The sequence below is a fragment of the Ochlerotatus camptorhynchus genome, unplaced genomic scaffold (assembly GCF_037179485.1).
Source record: "Ochlerotatus camptorhynchus isolate MF236.1 unplaced genomic scaffold, CSIRO-AGI_Acam_v1.1 ptg000022l, whole genome shotgun sequence".
Taxonomy (NCBI): Eukaryota; Metazoa; Arthropoda; class Insecta; order Diptera; family Culicidae; genus Ochlerotatus; species Ochlerotatus camptorhynchus.
This window is the reverse complement of record NW_027040514.1, coordinates 5,211,931-5,224,570: the sequence shown is the minus strand read 5'-3', so window position 1 is coordinate 5,224,570 and position 12,640 is coordinate 5,211,931.

Sequence of the window (12,640 nt, the reverse complement as noted above, 5' to 3'; positions counted from 1 at the left end):
AAGAGAAAGTCGATGAAGAGAATCGATCAAAGCAGATAGGACCATTTGAAATGTTCATCGAGAATTGTGTGGCAAGCAGTCTTCACGTAAACATGCACGGCGCTGAGCGTGAGTTCAAATTTCAGAAGTGCAAGTTCATTCAGAGCGCGTGTTCTCTCTCAGGCTCATGTTTACACACGAACATCGAACTTGAGAGAAATGAACAAAATCTGGGGTGAGCGCAGCGTAAATGAACTCAGGCTTGATGTTTCGTGCTTGCGCCTGTGCTCGAACATTGGGGTTGCACTCGGAGGTTTTACGTGATGGTTGGTGTTGGCGAGATGATAATTGCCACTGGGAAGTGATATGCAAATCTCAAGTGAAAACCACGACGATTGTTTGTACCGTTTGTCAAATGGGGAAGCACACCCGTCTTGCATTCAGTAAGAGCGGATCAAGAGCGGAAGAACAAGACGATTGCAGAACGAGCACGCTGCATGCTGTTTGAAGCAAACCTTCCGAAGTTTTTCAGGCCGGAGGCAACGGCAGCGGGCAGGTAACCTGATATTTCCTATGTCAAGGTCTTTGGAACGAAGGCAATGGTGCAAGTACCAAAGCAGAAACGACAAAAGTGGGATTCGAAATCAAAAACCGTGCGTGTTAACTGCATTCGAGGAGGAGACAAAAGGATATAGTCAATCCTGTTTCGAAGAGCTTCTTGAAAAGCAGAGATGTTTGTTTCATCGAAGAGGGTGCTGGTGCATGCGTTCTTCCGGCAAAGCAGCAACAAACGATGGTTCTGGTGGATTTCGAGAATGTTCCAGCTCCAGAGGATCCCACAATTCCAGGAAACGATAGGTGACGAGACCGTGCTCCCTCCGCGACAATCTTCAAATCTACCTCGGTTACAGTTATTGAGGCGCAGCGGAAGGGAGTACGTACTTCCTGCTGAAGATGGTTCCGAGCAGTGTTTGGCAACGGAATCGAGCAACACAATCGCGGCTAGAGACACGATCGATGATGAACCAAAATCCTTCAAGGAGGCGATGAACTCATCGTACGCAGCGAACTCGAAGAAGGAAATAGAGTCAAATTCACGCAAACGAGACGTGAACGTTGGCTGATCTCCCTCCAGGACGGAAAGCTGTGGGCTGCAAGTGGGTATACAAAATCAAGCAAAGCCCCAACGAAGAAGATATCCGGTTCAAGGCTCGTCTAGTCGCACAAGGTTTCAGTCAACAGCACGGATCCGACTACGATGAGGTGTTTGCTCCAGTTGTACAGCAAACATCTTTCCGGACGTTGATGGCAGTTGCGGCAAAGAAAGGCATGACTATCCAGCAATACGATGTCAAGACCGCATTCTTGAATGGCGATCTCGAGGAGCATGAAAGCAGAGGAATGAAGAGATCGTACCGATCAGCGTACTTGGTGATATCCATTATTACCTGGGCATGGAAGGGGAAAAGGACGACAACGGTGACTATTTCTCGAGCCGGAGAAAGTACATCCGGAAGGTAATCGCAACAGACAGATGCCAAAGTTTCCAAAACACCACTAGACACTGGATACATCAAGAGCGATAACGAGGGAACCCCACTTCCAACCAATTGTGAGTACCAGAAGCTTATCGGAAAAGTATTGTACATAGCTATCAATACTCGTCCTGATATCTCGACTGCGGTTTCAATCTTGAGCAGGAAGACGAAACAACCCACCCAAGAGGATTGAAACGAGCCGAAACGTGTTGTGCGGTACCACAAGGGGACTACCGACTACAGGCTACGATCATAGAGGTAAGTAACTCTAAGACTAGAAGGTCCCGAAATAACGTGCTCAACATTTTGGCTCAGCTCTGGTACTCTCTTCGGTCCCAAGGTAATCGATTCACCCCTCGAAACATAAGAAAAACCAATAACCCCTCATTTTATCTGTCAAACTTTCATAGCGAATCAAAACAAACATTGCGTAGTACTAGAATTTTGACTAGAATGGGGTACGTTAATCATTTGCTTGGGACCAATAGGCTAGTCAAGTAATGAGCCAATTTAAAATAGTTAGTTTCGTATTGATTGTTGCTACGATTGAGCAATAAAGCTGGGCTTAGACTAGGCAAGTCAAATGATCATCTCAGTTGAATTCAATTGGCTTGAAAAGTTGAGCCTGATTCAACTTTTTTTTTCAATTCAAGTGAGTTTATCAAGTCAGTTGAATGGCATGGTTTACACGTTCAATTCGCGTTCAAGTCAGTTGAATTTAACTGACTTGATCAGTTGACTTGCCCTGTCTAGACTCAGGTTAAAGATGAGACTGGAACTATCACCGGTTACTCGGACACAGACTGGGCAGAAAATCGAAATGATAGAAAATCGAAAGGATAGAAAATCGAAATGATAGAAAATCGAAATGATAGAAAATCGAAATGATAGAAAATCGAATTGCAGCTTCGTATTCAAGGAGGCACAGTGAGCTGGGCTTGTCGTAAGCAAACCTGTGCATCACTTTCGACAGCAGAAGCACGCGGCGTCGTTGCGAATCGTTTATTGACATTAATAAAGTTCAAAAAGTATCGAAAACAAGGTAGCATTTAGTAGTGCGCGATCTCGCTCTAGAAACGGTGAATGATAGCCACCAACCAAGTCACGAATAAGGCACTGTTTAGTCTCGATGTGTTTAGACCTCTTACTAATTCTCTCTGACTGCATAAAGCTCAAACACCCTTCATTGTCTTCGTGCACCAAGGTACCCACATACAGCGGGCTAGTCGCCCACGGCTCGCCCCCGGACCGCTCGGCGGACGGGGCGGACTTGGGCGACTCGAACCTCGCGGCGCCGCTTGGTCCAATTTTGGTCGCCGGCGCGCCGGGGGCGACCATATTTGCAACATTTGGGCGCCTGAGGCGAAAACGATACCTGTCAAAAAACTGATCGTTTCGGCCATTTTGTCCGCCCCCAGGCGCCCCGGCGCGCTCCCGAATGTTCACCACCATTTTCTTTTTCAATGGGTTTTAAATTAATAAAAATGAAAACAGTTGAAGCATAAACATGACTTCATCAATAAATTTTATTTTTCATTTTCTTATAACTAACATATGTTTTTTTTATTAAATAGATCTTAACCTAACAATAATATCTTACAAGCTAAGTCAACCGCATCATGCGACACATCAAATTACATGAGAATTCAATTTATGGTTCAATGGCACTCAAATTTAGTTCCTAGAACCACTTTGGCCACATCTGGACATATTCCGGGTGTCCCGGGGGAAGAGGCCAACATCTGATTAGGGCCAAACCCATCATGCGACACATCAAATTACATGAGAATTCAACGACTGGTTCAATGGAACTCATATCTAGTTCCAAGAACCACTTTGGCCACATCCGGACACATTCCGGGTGTCCCGGAGGAAGAGGTAAACATCTGATTAGGGTCAAACATATCATGCGACACATCAAAATACATGAGAATTCAATTTCTGGTTTAATGGAACTCAAATCTAGTTCTAAGAACCACTTTGGCCACATCCGGACATATTCCGGGTGTCCCGGGGGATGAGGCCAACATCTGATTAGGGTCAAACAAATCATGCGACACATCAAAATACATGAGAATTCAATTTCTGGTTCAAAGGAACTCATATCTAGTTCCAAGAACCACTTTGGCCACATCCGGACACATTCCAGGTGTCCCGGGGGAAGAGGCCAACATCTGATTAGGGTGAAACCCATCATGCGACACATCAAAATACATGAGAATTCAATTTCTGGTTCAATGGAACTCAAATCTAGTTCCAAGAACCACTTTGGCCACATCCGGACACATTCCGGGTGTCCCGGAGGAAGAGGTAAACATCTGATTAGGGTCAAACATATCATGCGACACATCAAAATACATGAGAATTCAATTTCTGGTTTAATGGAACTCAAATCTAGTTCTAAGAACCACTTTGGCCACATCCGGACATATTCCGGGTGTCCCGGGGGATGAGGCCAACATCTGATTAGGGTCAAACAAATCATGCGACACATCAAAATACATGAGAATTCAATTTCTGGTTCAAAGGAACTCATATCTAGTTCCAAGAACCACTTTGGCCACATCCGGACACATTCCAGGTGTCCCGGGGGAAGAGGCCAACATCTGATTAGGGTGAAACCCATCATGCGACACATCAAAATACATGAGAATTCAATTTCTGGTTCAATGGAACTCAAATCTAGTTCCAAGAACCACTTTGGCCACATCCGGACATATTCCGGGTGTCCCGGGGGAAGAGGCCAACATCTGATTAGGGTGAAACCCATCATGCGACACATCAAAATACATGAGAATTCAATTTCTGGTTCAATGGAACTCAAATTTAGTTCCTAGAACCACTTTGGCCACATCTGGACATATTCCGGGTGTCCCGGGGGAAGAGGCCAACATCTGATTAGGGCCAAACCCATCATGCGACACATCAAATTACATGAGAATTCAACGACTGGTTTAATGGAACTCAAATCTAGTTCCTAGAACCACTTTGGCCACATCCGGACACATTCCGGGTGTCCCGGGGGAAGAGGCCAACATCTGATTATGGTCAAACCCATCATGCGACTCATCAAAATACATCAGAATTCAATTTCTGGTTCAATGGAACTCAAACCACTACAAGAACCAGAACAAGAACCACTTTGGCCACATCCGGACATATTCCGGGTGTCCCGGGGGAACCCGAATAAAAATTTACGTTTGCCTAACGTTTGATGTCTACATCAGCATCGAAATAAAATATATTCCTGGCGTCAAACATTAGAAAACATTGCTATTTAGATGTAACGTGAAATAAAATTTTGCTATTCAAATGTTGTTCTGACGTCGAGAATTTTAATCGAATTTTTATTTTTTAGATGATTTTAGACGTACAAAACGTTAAAATTTAACGTTCTTCGGGTGTTTTCAAATGTAGATGCTCCCTGATGTTGTCAAATGTACAAGACATTAAAACAAAATGATTTTCGGGTGTTTTCAATTGTACTAAGAACTTATTGTTTTCGGATGTTTTCAAATGTGCAAAACATTAAAATCTAACTTTTTCAAATGCTTTCAACCATACAACGCATTAGAATTACAAACATGATTTTGTAAACAGTACACACCATTGTTGTTAGATAACGTTATAGAAATGCATACATAATAGTCATAGCTAAAGCTCCCGTTCCCCACCAGTCAGTTAACTGACCTTAGCTAACCTAATATCATTGTAGCAACTCTCTATGCGGCATTGGAACCATGCCATCAGCGCGCTAAGAGTTATTAGACTACTGACATAGGCGCCAATTCGTGGATGACGAGGCACTAGGTGACGTTACAGCGAACTTGACGATTGTTGTATCATTTTTTAACGTACTACCAGACAATGATGCGTAGTGTTTACATGATCAAGTTTCCAACTCTACTACAATCTACAATCAACTGGAAATCGATATCCGACGCCATTTTTAAATCAAATATGGGATATATTGTCATATACCGTTGATACCATTGACATCGATATGGGTATTTTTGGAATCGGGGTGACGTGTAGATATAGGAAATCGATATCCGACGCTACTTTGAAATCCAAGGTGGAGGATTCCTGTTGCAGAAAAAGTGTCAAATATCCATAAATATGGGTATTTTTAGAATCGGGCTAATGACTAAAGGCCGCTAATCAATATCCGATAAGTTTTTGAAATTAAAGATGGCGGCTTCTGGTTTAAGAAAAATTGGGAATGCTGTCAATTATCTATAAAATGGGTATTTTGGGATCGGGTGACGTCTAGAGATTGGAAATAGGCATACGACGCCATTTTGAATTCCGAGATCCAAGAAGAGATTGGGAATTATGTACTATCAAATATCAATCAATATGGGATTTTTTTGAAGGTTTTTGGAGGTTGTCGTCTAGAGAAAATCGATATCCGATGCCATTTTGAAATCAAATGTGGCGGCTTCCAGTTTCATAAAAAGTGAAAAATAATTTCAAAAGTTCATAAATATGGGTATTTTTGGAATTTGGGTCACGAATAGAGGCCAAAAATCAATTTTAACATAACTTAACCTAACATTTACTTCCCAACAAACAATTGCCTATTGAAGAAACGACTTCTTGACTATTTTATATCACTTCATGCTTAATAATACTTGTACTATTTTAAATATTAACTTCTGTTCAGGCTTTGTTCACAAAAATCTGGAGGATTTATTCAACTACAACATCGAAGTATTTGGCGTTGAATAAGGTATGTCGAGAAGCTTCTCTTCGACTTACAAAAATTGTAACAGAGCTTATTCGATCAAATTTTTGATTATTCAGCGTTAATTAGACATCATTACTTCCTTAAACAGCGATGATATAAAGGTGTATATAGACGCTTGATTATTATGTGAAATAATGTTTCATTAGACACTATTCTACATTTATTAAACGATTATTAAATTACGAGATAATTTAACTTAAACATAACTTAAACTTAAGTTAAACTTAACTTAACTTCAACTAAATTTTAACTTAACATAACCTTTACTTAACTTTGACTTAATTTTAACATAACTTAAATTTTAACATAACTTTAACCTAACTTTATCTTAACTTTTAACGTTACTTTAAATTTTAACTTAAATTAAACATCACTTTAACATTAACATAACTTTAACTTAAACCGAACATTAACTTAACATATCTTTAACTTAACTTTAACTTAACGTAATTTTAACTTAAATTTAACATAACTTTATCCTAAAATTAACTGAACTTTAACTTACCTTAAGCATTAACTTTAACTTTAACATAACTTTAACTTTAACATAACGTTAACTTAACTTAACTTAAATTTAACTTAACTTTAACTTAACTTAACTTAAATTTAACTTAACTTTAACTTAACTTTAACTTAACTTTAACTTAACTTTAACTTAACTTAACTCAACTTTAACTCAACTTTAACTCAACTTTAACTTAACTTTAACTCAATTTTAACTTAACTTTAACTTAACTTCAACTTAACTTTAACTGAAATTTAACTTAACTTTAACTTAATTTTAACTTAACTTAACCTTAACTTTAACTTAACTTTAACTTAAATTTTAACATTACTTAATTTTTAACATAACTTTAAACTAAAATTAACTTTAAATATTAACTTAAATTTAACATAACTTTAACATTAACATAACTTTATCTTTAACCGAACATTAACTTAACATATCTTTAACTTAAACAAAACCTTAACGTAATTTTAACTTACATTTAACATAACTTTATCCTAACATTAACTTAAGCATTAACTTTAACTTTAACATAACGTTAAGATAACCTAAACTTAACTTAAACTTAACTTAAACTTAACTTAAACTTAACATAAACTTAACGTAAACTTAACTTAAATTTAACTTAAACTTAACTTAAACTTAACTTAACTTTAACTAAACTTTAACTTAACTTTAAATAAACTTTAACATAACCTTAACTTTATTTTGACTTAAATTTAACATAACTTAAATTTTAACATAACTTTAACCTAACATTAACTTAACCTTAAATTTTAACTTGAATTTAACATAACTTTAACATTAACATAACTTTAACTCAAACCGAACATTAACTTAACATAACTTTAACTTAACTTTAACTAAACGTAATTTTAACTTAAATTTAACATAAATTTATCCTTAAATTAACTGAACTTTAACTTAACTTAAGCATTAACTTTAACTTTAACATAACGTTAACTTAACTTAACTTAAATTTAACTTAACTTTAACTTAACTTTAACTTAACTTTAACTTAACTTAACTTAACTCAACTTTAACTCAACTTTAACTTAAATTTTAACTTAACTTTAACTTAACTTTAACTTAATTTAAACTAAACTTTAACTTAACTTTAACTTAACTTTAACTTAAATTTAAATTAACTTTAACTCAACTTAAACTTAACTTTAACTTAACTTTAACTTAACTTTATCTTAACTTTAACTTAACATTAACTGAACTTTAACTTAACTTTAACTTAACTTTAACTTAACTTTAACTTAACTTTAACTTAACTTTAACTTAACTTTAACTTAACTTTAACTTAACTTTAACTTAATTTTAACTTAATTTAATTCAACTTTAACTCAACTTTAACTTAAGTTTAACTTAACTTTAACTTAACTTTAACTTAACTTTAACTTAACTTTAACTTAACTTTAACTTAACTTTAACTTAACTTTAACTGAACTTTAACTTAACTTTAACTTAATTTTAACTTAATTTAATTCAACATTAACTCAACTTTAACTTAAGTTTAACTTAACTTTAACTTAACTTTACCTTCATTTTAACTTAACTTTAACGTAACTTTAACTTAATTTTAACTTAATTTAACTCAACTTTAACTCAACTTTAACTTAACTTAACTTAACTTTAACTTAACTTTAACTTAACTTTAACTTAACTTTAACTGAACTTTAACTTAACTTTAACTTAACTTTAACTTAACTTTAACTGAACTTTAGCTTAACTTTAACTGAACTTTAACTTAACTTTAACTTAACTTTAACTTAACTTTAACTGAACTTTAACTTAACTTTAACTTAATTTTAACTTAATTTAATTCAACTTTAACTCAACTTTAACTTAACTTTAACTTAACTTTAACTTAACTTTACCTTCATTTTAACTTAACTTTAACTTAACTTTAACTTAATTTTAACTTAATTTAACTCAACTTTAACTCAACTTTAACTTAACTTAAGTTTAACTTAACTTTAACTTAACTTTAACTTAACTTTAACTTAACTTTAACTCAATTTTAACTTAACTTTAACTTAACTTCAACTTAACTTTAACTGAAATTTAACTTAACTTTAACTTAATTTTAACTTAACTTAACCTTAACTTTAACTTAACTTTAACTTAAATTTTAACATTACTTAATTTTTAACATAACTTTAAACTAAAATTAACTTTAAATATTAACTTAAATTTAACATAACTTTAACATTAACATAACTTTATCTTTAACCGAACATTAACTTAACATATCTTTAACTTAAACAAAACCTTAACGTAATTTTAACTTACATTTAACATAACTTTATCCTAACATTAACTTAAGCATTAACTTTAACTTTAACATAACGTTAAGATAACCTAAACTTAACTTAAACTTAACTTAAACTTAACTTAAACTTAACATAAACTTAACGTAAACTTAACTTAAATTTAACTTAAACTTAACTTAAACTTAACTTAACTTTAACTAAACTTTAACTTAACTTTAAATAAACTTTAACATAACCTTAACTTTATTTTGACTTAAATTTAACATAACTTAAATTTTAACATAACTTTAACCTAACATTAACTTAACCTTAAATTTTAACTTGAATTTAACATAACTTTAACATTAACATAACTTTAACTCAAACCGAACATTAACTTAACATAACTTTAACTTAACTTTAACTAAACGTAATTTTAACTTAAATTTAACATAAATTTATCCTTAAATTAACTGAACTTTAACTTAACTTAAGCATTAACTTTAACTTTAACATAACGTTAACTTAACTTAACTTAAATTTAACTTAACTTTAACTTAACTTTAACTTAACTTTAACTTAACTTAACTTAACTCAACTTTAACTCAACTTTAACTTAAATTTTAACTTAACTTTAACTTAACTTTAACTTAATTTAAACTAAACTTTAACTTAACTTTAACTTAACTTTAACTTAAATTTAAATTAACTTTAACTCAACTTAAACTTAACTTTAACTTAACTTTAACTTAACTTTATCTTAACTTTAACTTAACATTAACTGAACTTTAACTTAACTTTAACTTAACTTTAACTTAACTTTAACTTAACTTTAACTTAACTTTAACTTAACTTTAACTTAACTTTAACTTAACTTTAACTTAATTTTAACTTAATTTAATTCAACTTTAACTCAACTTTAACTTAAGTTTAACTTAACTTTAACTTAACTTTAACTTAACTTTAACTTAACTTTAACTTAACTTTAACTTAACTTTAACTGAACTTTAACTTAACTTTAACTTAATTTTAACTTAATTTAATTCAACATTAACTCAACTTTAACTTAAGTTTAACTTAACTTTAACTTAACTTTACCTTCATTTTAACTTAACTTTAACGTAACTTTAACTTAATTTTAACTTAATTTAACTCAACTTTAACTCAACTTTAACTTAACTTAACTTAACTTTAACTTAACTTTAACTTAACTTTAACTTAACTTTAACTGAACTTTAACTTAACTTTAACTTAACTTTAACTTAACTTTAACTGAACTTTAGCTTAACTTTAACTGAACTTTAACTTAACTTTAACTTAACTTTAACTTAACTTTAACTGAACTTTAACTTAACTTTAACTTAATTTTAACTTAATTTAATTCAACTTTAACTCAACTTTAACTTAACTTTAACTTAACTTTAACTTAACTTTACCTTCATTTTAACTTAACTTTAACTTAACTTTAACTTAATTTTAACTTAATTTAACTCAACTTTAACTCAACTTTAACTTAACTTAAGTTTAACTTAACTTTAACTTAACTTTAACTTAACTTTAACTCAATTTTAACTTAACTTTAACTTAACTTCAACTTAACTTTATCTTAAACATAAATTAACTTAACTTTATCTTAACATAAACATAACTGTAACTTACCTTTAACTTAACTTTAACATAACCTTAACTTAACTCTAGCTTTATTTTAACGTAACATTAACTAAATTTTAACTTTTGTTTTAACAAATGTTTATCTTACCATTAACATAACTTTAACTTTAACATAACATGAACATAACTTTAACTTTACTTTAACATAATTGTAGCATAAAATTAACATAACTCTAACTTAATTAGCCGAACTTTAACTTAACTTCAACATAATTTTAACTTAAATTTAGTTGTAACTTACTTAATTTAACTGAACATTGAAATACCTTTAACTTTTACTTAATTTTAATAAAAATTTAACTTAAGTTTACCTTAAACATAAACATCGGGATCCGGCATCGGCATGCGTTGCATCGGTAAGGATTCCTCCAGCGGATCAGTGGAAGCAGCCGGCTGAAAAAAAGTTTTTTAAAAAATCATCAATTTTTTTCATCTGTCAATTTGTAATTAATTTCAATTTGTAATTAATTTCCAAAATTGATCCGCTGGAGGAATCCGGCTGAGTTATGCATCCTAACTGATGCAACGCATCAATAAGGATGCTCAACTCAGCCGGATTCCTCCAGCGGATCAATTTTGGAAAACAATAAATTACATCAAAATTGATCCGCCGGACGAATCCGGATGAATTAAACATCCTTATTGATGCGTTGCATCAGTAAGAATGTTTAACTCAGCCGGATTCCTCCAGCGAATCAATTTTTAATAATACCTAATTACACTTAATATCAAACTGTTCAGTACTTACCATCAACTTTGCCATCGGAGGCAAATTTCACGACGCGGATAAACGCGTCTATACACGCACGATATGAAAAAACGACTGACCACGTAATCAGTCGCCGCGAAAAAAATCACAAAAAAATTGCTAAGTTCCATCCGCCATTTGGTCGCCCGGCGGATGAAATTACTCTAGCGGGGCGAGTCGCCCTTCGTCCGCATCCCGGAGCGCCATTTGGTCGCCCGGCGGATGAAATTACTCTAGCGGGGCGAGTCGCCCTTCGTCCGCATCCCGGACAAAGGGCGAACGATCAGTCTTCAAGTCGCTCAATGTCAAATGACGTCACTTTTTCGCCGGCAATTCGTGTGGGTAGGGTCTGTCTGCTTTTCGCCTAAATCCTGGAGTAGCCGCCTTGTCTACACCACCTCTTGGCACGCCTCACCAAGGGCGACGTACTCAGCCTCCATCAATGATAGGCTAACACAGTCTTGTCGTCGGCTTGTCCATGGCACAGCTCCTCCTCCAAAGAACAACACGTATCCAGTCATGGACTTCCTGTTCCTAGGATCACCGGCGCAGTCTGAGTCGGAAAACACTTCAACTTGCAAGCCGTCTCTCCCCCAAGTCGTAAACGCCAGTCCGCTGTCCCTTTTAAGTAGCGGACAACGCGCTTGGCCGCAGTCCAGTCGCCATCCTTCGGGGTTTCGAAGCTTCGTCCCAAGATGGAAGTACTTGTCGCGATATCAGGTGTACATGAGAGCTCCTACAACGCTACGACGTTTCGTATTGTTGGTGAATTCTTCGCCTTTCTCCTCCAGCTTAAGGTAACCGGTATCCATTGGAGTCCGCGAAGATTTTGCATTTTTAAGTCCTAGAGTCCGAATCAACTTCTGAATGTACTGCTGTACTCCCAAGCTGAACACTCCATCTGCATCTCTGCGAATCTCCAATTCCAAAAAGAAGTTTGGATCACCTAGCCAGTTCACCTTGAAGTGATGCTTCAGCTCTTCGTACACCCGTGTAATCTCCTCCTCAACTTCGAACAAGTGGGCTTCCATGTTTCCGCCATCGAGAAGATTCAAATTACACAGCTTCCGGAGAAGACTCACTCGAGAGGTGACTGCCACCTTCTCATGATAATCACGAAGCGCTTTCTAAAAATCTTTCGCGTTATCCGCACCATTCACGAGGCTTTACTGACTGTCCTCTATA